This window comes from Marmota flaviventris, chromosome 8 (assembly GCF_047511675.1).
Source record: "Marmota flaviventris isolate mMarFla1 chromosome 8, mMarFla1.hap1, whole genome shotgun sequence".
In the NCBI taxonomy this organism is placed as follows: domain Eukaryota; kingdom Metazoa; phylum Chordata; class Mammalia; order Rodentia; family Sciuridae; genus Marmota; species Marmota flaviventris.
In genome coordinates, this window is record NC_092505.1 from 96,063,592 (window position 1) to 96,070,090 (window position 6,499).

The 6,499-nt window shown below is 39.5% G+C and overlaps 1 pseudogene; it reads right to left on the bottom strand.

Annotated features, from left to right (window-relative positions):
* Positions 1 to 4,477: 4,477 nt before the first annotated feature.
* LOC114098095 (large ribosomal subunit protein uL11-like) lies at positions 4,478 to 4,963 on the bottom strand (annotated as a pseudogene).
* Positions 4,964 to 6,499: the final 1,536 nt, after the last annotated feature.

Sequence of the window (6,499 nt, forward strand, 5' to 3'; positions counted from 1 at the left end):
ATAGAAGCTACAGGAGATTGAGAATCCACAGACAGGGCTACAAGAAATTGCTGTCCCCTTTACCACCAGGTTTTACCAGGGACCTGAGATGTCAGTAGAAAATCCCCTGCAAGTCAATCACAGGTTGGCCTAATTTTGAATCTCAGATTACACTGTTTTGTTGTGTGAAGACAGATAGGAAACTATCTGAAGCCAGAGCTGGGATCTGCTCATGTGGAGTTCTGGTGGCAGTGAGTGGTCGGTCCACTCTTGGATTGAAACCTCAGATTAGTGAGCTTTCCAGAGATGGCTTTAATTTCCTATGGAACAGAGAGAGGAAGGAGAGCAAGGAAACTCACCCCAAAGCTGGCCATTCAGGCTGTGTCTCAGTGTTCCATTTTCATGCCCTTTGCAACAAGATTTGTTCAGATAAGTGTTTCCATTACAATTTTCGTGGACCCTCTGCTTCCCCATTCACACATACCCCTCTGATGCTGTAGATCCATTTGTCTACAGAGTTCCTTTGGAGACCCTAATAAAGACACCCCAGCAGGGAACCAGTGGTGGCCTGGCCATGAACAAGCCAATATCTGTAATTAAACAATCTGCAAGCACAGAAACAGCATCCCAGGCCATGAGCAAGAGCCGGAATGTTGTTCATGAGGTGTTTCCTTTGCATTTCTCCATTCAATAGTGATGGGTAGCAAAAAGCCCCTTTTGTGCAAATAATAATTAGTTCTGTGTCCTACTTTGATTTTCTCTAAGACTTTTGAGAGGAGGCTATTTAGATTTTTATTTTCCTCCTCAAGAGCAGCTTCCTTTCTGAAATGCTTTTCTCTCACGTGCTGGAGGAGCGTGTGCATCATTCTGAAATACCCAGGCAGTTGCCTTTTGCCAAAATTAATTCTCTAAGAAAAATAGAATGGTCTTTTTGTTTTTCTTTTTAGGATTTAAAGCCTGAAAGGGATCAGTGGAATTTTGAAAGCCCATCAAAAGTGAACATGTATTCTGTAGTATCAACTAAAATAGTGTTATAAGTCACTAACCAGTACACTACATGCATGGAATTCCACAACCCATACAGAACTTTCCCAGAATCAGCTTGGGCCTGACAGCAGGTAGCTCTGCTTTCTTAACTCTTTGAGACATGCAGTGCATGTCCGTGGCATATGAGGAAAGAAAATGGCTCTTTATTACTAATAGGAAACAAGGGCAGCCTGGATTTTCATGCTAGGGACTTCCTCTGTGCTTATTTATTTATTTATTTATTTCTATTATGCTTTCTTGACATTGACATGGGTGACATTGTCTAAAGGAAATTGTGGGTCATGTGAATTTTTCCCAACGTTACAGACTTTGAAGGATTGTGTTCATTCCAATATTGGGATGGGGAAACTGTTTGTTCCATGCACACCTATTGCTTGGTCTTGGCAGTTGCTGATACACTTGTCTCACTCACGGTCCCAAAGTTGAGAATTTACACTGGAAACCATGAACCCTCACTTTCCCAAGCAGAGACACTGTTAATGTTACGATGGCGCATAAATACCTCAACTGTCTGGGCTGAGAGAAGGGGCTGCAGGTTTATAAGAGAGCAGCTACAGTCCTCATTCCGTGTGGTTCCAACCATCTGACAACAGGACTTGACATTCTAGTCTCTCTCACTGTGGTAAAGAAATGTTACTGTTTAATTCATATCCAAAGTCATAAATACAGCTTGTAAATTCTACTAACTTGTTTCATTTTTTGTTTGGTCCTTGAGAAATTCAACTTGCATTTTGCAGATGGTGATTTCTGGTGTCGTTTTCTGCTACTTTTTTTTTCTGTATAGAATTGCTGTACTTGTTAAAGTTTGTTTGTTGTGTGGTTTTTAATTCCCATTGGTGCACTGTACAATGGGGTGTTGTAACGTACCATGAAGAAAGAAATAATATGCAGATGTATTATGGAGTGTATTTTATTTTTAAATGACTGTGATGTTGACAATATATTGATTTGTCAAAATTCTAAGGGAAAATTCTAAATTTACCAAAATGTGTATATTTTAATAAATGCATAAAGCTTTTTGGTGTGCCTTTAAATTTAAAAATGAGTTTATAAAGAAAGTTGGAAACAAAAGTGTCTTACTTTAAAAATATCCATAGTAATGGAAAGCTCTTACATAGGAGACAATGAGAGAAAGAAAGAGGGAAAAAAATCAAAGAAGCTTCCCGTATTATACTAACCTTAACAAGTATCTGAAGTCTGTTACTTTTTTTTACATCCTAAAATGGAGATGAATGAGTGAGTTTTGCCTTAAGTGTTTTAATTTTCCTTGTAGAAGAGACAGATAAATATCTCATTTTGAAACTTATTGCATTATTGTGGAAAATTCATTTTCAGAATAAAAATATTTTAAAAATGACAGCTGATCGACTAATAAAATTTAAACTTGAAGAAAGTCAGTACCATCCAACCTTTTTAAATTTACTTGACTTTTGAAAGAAGAGCAGAGAAGTTCCACATTAGTGAACTTGGGATAACCCAAAGTGAAGTTCAATCTCCCTCTAATAAAGATACAAGGTCTATATCTGGACCCTGCTCACTATACTGCCTCCTTGATTACGCCATCCCCAGTACCAGCTGCTACTCAAGCCATAGCAGCTCACTACCCTCAGCATGGTTAATACAGAACATTCCATCGCTGTTCCTATTCATTTTAAAGCCAAGTTTTTTAAAAAATATATTATCTGCCTTCAGCCCCAAACCCAATTACCATAGCATAATGGTGGCTTAATTTATTTTTCTTTTTGATTGTACAGGTTGACACCTGAAGAAAAGGTAGAGGATGTAACAGACTCACATAATTTCCACAAAACATGAAATGCAAAGAACCTACAACTTTTTCATTTCCTACAACTCATTGATCTCCCTTGCACAGTTCCACCTTCCTGGGTAGCAGAGGAAAAAAAACATATGTTAAATGTGTTAATTTACAGAATCACAGTTACCTTCCAGCTTAGTGTCTTTTAGATGGGTGAATCTCTTTGGGATAAATGCTCAATCTTTTGGATCTCCTCCTACCACTCTCTACCCAAAACCTTGCTTCTCTCTAAAATGGCATCTGGGAACAGAGCTTATATGATCTCCTAAGGAGGAGGAGATTGGGGTTGCAGATGAGAAATAGGATGCTCTGGACCTTAAATGGAGGCTGCTGCACAGTGTCTACCTGGACTCTTCCTGGACAGGTGATCACCGGTCCATCCAGTCATGTAGACTTCATGAGGATGTTTATTTTCAAAGTCCACTAGTCCAGCATTGAATTCAATCAATCGTGAAGTTCTTGCACATTGATGCCTCTTTGTTCAGACTCCAGACTTTGCTGGTCCACTTTAGGATCCATTGCAATATTGCCTTGAGACTTGAGGAAGGAACCAGGAGCAGCACTTCAGGCCATTTCCTCCATCAGTAAACACTATCATCTCTGGGCTCTGTCCATGCAGGCTTAGAGCCAGTGGTGTGCTGCAATCTGATCATGAGAATGATGGCTAATTTTTCATGACTTTTCAGTTGCTAAACACAACCATTATTAAAACTTAAAATTAAATATTCAAAAAAGGTAATAAATACTCAAAGCTAATTATTTTTATTACATTTTACTATTTATGTTCTTGAAGTTAATTACAACTGCTTTGTCTGGGGAAAGGGATGCTCCCTAATGATGAGCTGTTGCACATCTCTCCCCAGTTGCACTGTGGAGAGTTCACCTTGGTAACTTGAAATTGGCCATGGTGGGATTAGACCATGGAAACTGGCACACGATACAAAAGTGAGAATTTGAGTTTCTACAAAGAGCTGGCTGCAAATATTTACCAGCACACTACAGCTTATATCCCTTTCAACCAAGTACGCCACTAACTCATTCACAGTTTTTAAATTTCCTCACTCCTGCCACACCTCTACCCATAGAGGAGGGAAAAGTCTGAATCAGTATTTTTCCCTCCCCTTCCTACCTCGATTTCCCTTCCCCAGATCACCATCCAGCAGGACCAGGAGGGGCTAGATTTCCATTCTTCCTTTTGTCTGACAAGGACTCTACACCTCATTCTTCTTCTTAGGGACAATAAGTCTCATGACTCATGGAAGAGTTGTCCATATTTTATCATGAAAGAAACCATAGAGTATCCAAGAGGAGTCACTGGCCAACCTGGCACTACTATGTTATCAATATAAAAAATAATTATTTAATATTTCAAAATATAACTTCATTACATGGATCTTGCAATTCAAAGTTTACTGAAAACAAGTGTTAGAATGTGGAGAACTGGAACCCTTTTACATTGATGGGAATGTAAAATAGTACAGCTGCGATGGAAAACAATATAGTTCCTCAAAAAATTCAAAATATAATTACCATATGATCTAGCAATTCTTTTATTTTATATCAGATGATCCTTTATTAAAATATTCTCCCATGTATTTCTTAACTCTGTGGGAAAGAAATTCTCCCATGTACTTCTTAACTAGCTGGGCACTCCATTGCACCATTAATGATGTCATCTATGATGTCATGAGGATGGCGGCCATCAACACTACAACCCACAGACTGGGCAGTCCCCAGAATCTCCTTAATCATTCCAGAAAGTTCTCTAGCTAAAGATTGGTGACACATCTGTCAGGAAATGTTGACAATTTCATCGAAAGTGATATTGCCACTGTGTTTAATGTTTTCTGTTTCTTGGTGGCTCCTTGAGGGCTTTTATGATCGGGGCAGAAGCAGAAGGTATCACTTCAATCTGGGCCTGTCTGTTCTGAATAGTCAGTTTCACTGTAATCCTCAGACACTTCCAATCACTAGTTGCTTTGGCAATGTCATCACCAACCTTCTTGGGAGCCAGACCCAGGGGGCCAATCTTGGGGGCCAGAGAGACATGGCACCAACCTCACCAACAGTGCACCTCAGGTACGTGACTTTGATTTCATTGGGATCAAACTTGGGTGGCATGGTAGAGATGGCTGGTGTCAAATGAAGCCGGATTCAGGATGACCAAAGAGACTTGCACCTTGACCTCCTCCAAGCAAATTTTTACATGTATCCAAAAGAACTGAAAACAGGATCTCAAAGAGACATTTGTATACCCAGCTTGTAGCAGCATTATTCACATTAGCCAAAATATGGATGCTACTACACAAGTGGTAAAATTCATACAATTGAAAAGGAAAGAAATCCTGACACGGGCTATGACATGATGAACTTTGACGACATTGTGCTAACTGGATAAGCCAGTCCCAAAAAAAAGAAAAATACTGTATGGTTCCATTTACATAAGGTACTTTGACTAGTCAAAATCTAGACACAGAAACTAGAATGTGGTTGCCAGTGGGAATGAGGAGTTATTATTTAGGAGATACAGAGTTTCCATTTTGCAAGATGAAGAGTTCAGGAGATGATGGTGATGACAATCACAAAACAATGGAAATATACTTAGTGCCACTGAACTTTACCCTTAAAAATAGTTAACATGCATATTTTACATTATGTGTATTTCATCACAGTTGTTTCAAGTTGGGGAAGGTTAAAAGTTTATTCAGAGTATCAAAGCTGGTTTAGAGGCATCTTCTCCTGAGGTTATAACTCAAAACTCTTTTAAAAATTAAATATTCTAATAGAAATTTAAGGGGTCCTCATAATTCAAACATTATTACATTGACAGAGCTTCCACATTTGATTTCCAGCTGTCAATAGCCCACTGGCTGGCTATTATGCTCTGTTCACTTCCTCTCCTTTGTCCACACACACTGTGTCCCCTACCAGTGGGTAGGTTCATCCATTCTCAACTTCGTCTCAATCAAATCCAGGACATCAGAATGCTTCGCTGTGTGGCTCAGAGAAAGAAATCACATACCCCGATTTCTAAAACCTAGAAATTCCAATTCTCTAAGCTTTTATTACATGGATGATCAAGCCTGGTGTTTACCCATCGGTGCCATTTAGAGTGTTTTCAGGAAAGAACGAGCCTTCTGTTAGTCAATTAACTCGATGAGATAAGTACCATGGCAGGCTTTCTTTCATAGAAGGGAAATACAAATGATTTGTGACTCTAATTAACTTCAAACACAGAAACAGGAATGCAATTTGGAACCGAATCCAAAGAGGAAACAGTCCATCCAAATTCAGTTCTGGTGGCTGGGCGACCATGATTGAATTTCCTTCCGAGCAGAGACCCTCCTCATTGGGAGGGGTGGGGAAAAGGAAAGGGGCTTCCTGGCAATGGGGTTCCCTGTTCCATAAAGCTCCAAAGCGGCCTCTAGAAAAGACTGGGATTAAGTTTGTTCAAGGTTTGATACAACGTCCTTGACTTTCTCTCCCAGCTTTGTCTGTCTTGTACAAGAAGATGGAAACTGGGCTAAGCAAACTTGGTGGAAAGGGCAGAGAAGCAGAAGCAGATTTTTTGTTTGTTTGTTTGTTTCTATTTTTGTTTGTTTGGTACCAGGGATTGAACCCAGGGACACTTAACTCCTGAGACACATCTCCAGCCCT